The sequence below is a fragment of the Oxyura jamaicensis genome, chromosome 1 (genome assembly GCF_011077185.1).
Source record: "Oxyura jamaicensis isolate SHBP4307 breed ruddy duck chromosome 1, BPBGC_Ojam_1.0, whole genome shotgun sequence".
Taxonomy (NCBI): Eukaryota; Metazoa; Chordata; class Aves; order Anseriformes; family Anatidae; genus Oxyura; species Oxyura jamaicensis.
Window position 1 is genome coordinate 37394141 of NC_048893.1, and position 2367 is coordinate 37396507.

The window sequence follows — 2367 nt, forward strand, 5'->3', positions numbered from 1 at the left end:
GACTTGTTTGTGCCTTGTCTTGGGTGAGCTTCTCTTGGTTGTTACCTCCTTGGATGAACCTCGGACCTGTGCTATAGGTGCCTTTGTCTCTAGTGCTGTCTCTTGCTCTTCCTGACAAGATTTCTTAGTTGAATCCTGGACCTGATTTGATATCTCGTCTTACATGGTCACAAAGCCTGTTGCTGTCACCAGCTCTGGACTGTGCCCTTGCCGGTGGGGTTGCCTGTGGCTCCCAGCTCATGATGCCTGGAGGAATAACACTCTGACACGGAAATACACCTCGGGAAACAGCCAAGGGTTGAATAAAAGTACTCCTTAAAACAAATATTTACTTTTCCTTTTTATGTCTCTGAATTTAATCCAAATGATTTTGACTTTAGGATTTTAACCATGTAAATTATATTTCCTGTAGTTTGTTGCTGTCTGACTTCTTAAAGTATTATATACAGCAAAATACAGGAATATTCAGACAAAATAAATCTGTTGGTGATTAATTTTAGCACAGTCAAATGTCTTTGAAACTGTATTCCTTTTATTTCTTGAAATGCAAGATGTCTAATCTGGTTAAGACAGCAGATTGTCATGCCAAGTACAGTCATGTACAGGATTAAGAACTATAGGATTACAGATCCTAATTATAGACTCTTGTCAGTTTACTATGTCTTAATACATTGTTTTCAACCTCTGATTCCACTTGTCATGTCTTCTTTGCAATCATGTTTTTAATGAACTTCCTGACACATCTTCTAATTTGGCAAACCTGTATTCTGATAGCACTGCATGGGTTCTATTGCATAGCAATACTAGGGATTTAAATAATTTTAAAGGTCAAAGCTCTTCAAACTGAACGTTTCCGTTCTATGAGGCTTCTTGCAACAAACTTCAAGTTACATTGCTATCTGAATAGTCTACTTTTTGCACCACTCAGTTTCTCGGTTTTCCAATTACTTCCAGAAACGCTATGGGTGATGATTCTCTGCAGCCATTTTTGCTGTCTGAGCCCCATTGTAGTTTCACAGGCTGAGCCTCTATGTAGATTCACAGGCTGAAAAACAGTCGAGAATATATTACCGTTTATAGGTAATATATTTACTTTATGATGAATGGCATTGATGTTTGTCTTCTGACATCCTCTTTGTCATATTATTTTGCCCTTGATGAAGCTCTTGCTTGGCGGATGCTATGGTTAATGTGTCACGGAGAACATTATTTGTCTGTGGCAATGTCCTGAAGGACTGGTCAAACGGGATTCTTTCACATTTAGTGGAAAGCTGTCAAGATAATTAACATTTCAATTATTGACTGGAACATGGCCTAGATTCCTTAACTGATGAATGGGACAAGATCTTGTTTACATCTTTTTTTTTTTTTTTTTTTTTTTTTTTTTTTGCTAAAGTTCCTCACCAAAGTGCAGCATGCAGCCAACACGGCTGTCATTGGAAGCACATTTCTTGGCGACCGCAATGGACCGGTGGTGAAATGGAGCCCCGGTTACGGCAGCTTTCCAACATTTTGCCTACTGCTTCTAAAGACATATAAAACACAAAACAATGCAGACCCAGACTTCAAAAAAAAAAAAAAAAAAAAAAAAAAAAAAAAAAAGTGAAGAGTGCATTTTAATCTCTGAAAAGACGGAAAATTACCTATTGTGGTTGTATCAAGGTGGCCCTAACGAAGGCTAAGGACATAGGTAAACCGAGATTAGAAGCAGTAATCTCTCTTTATCGGACAAACTACCAGAGCTGGAAAAACAAATCTTTTTAGCGTGTGAGCTCTGTTTTAGCTGTATAAGTGACCTTATTTCACAAGTCTTGTGCATACAAGTTACAGTTCAATCTTCATTACATGCATTAGACAGGCTCTGGACCCAATCTGGGACACTGCATGCCCCATGAATGAAAAACCACTGCATAATGATGTGGTACACATTTCATTTTCTCGTTTTTAATTGTGTAACAAAGTGTCTTTGTTACTGTATATAACTAACCCCAGGATTATCAATTTCCTTGTGTTTTTCATGGTAACAGGCTTTAATAGCCCTGTCCTTGCGTGCCCTCGAACAAAAGTGGTGCTTCAACCCTCTCTTCCAGACCATGTGCAGAAGAACAAAGTGTCAATGGATCTCTCCTGAAGTTATGAGTCTGTCTGCAGTCTGTCTGTCCACACTCTGTCTTCTCACGAAGCACACTACCTGAAACCATTTGTTCAGCTGCCAGCCTCCACCACCCACCATGGCTGGCCTAAAACGACCAGCCAACGACACTTCGTGGCCTGTGCGTTCACCATGGGTGAGCAGCCCATGGCTCTGGCGATGCCACTGACTGACCTAACCTGTCCTTCCATGCCATGCCACCTCCTTCCCTCAGC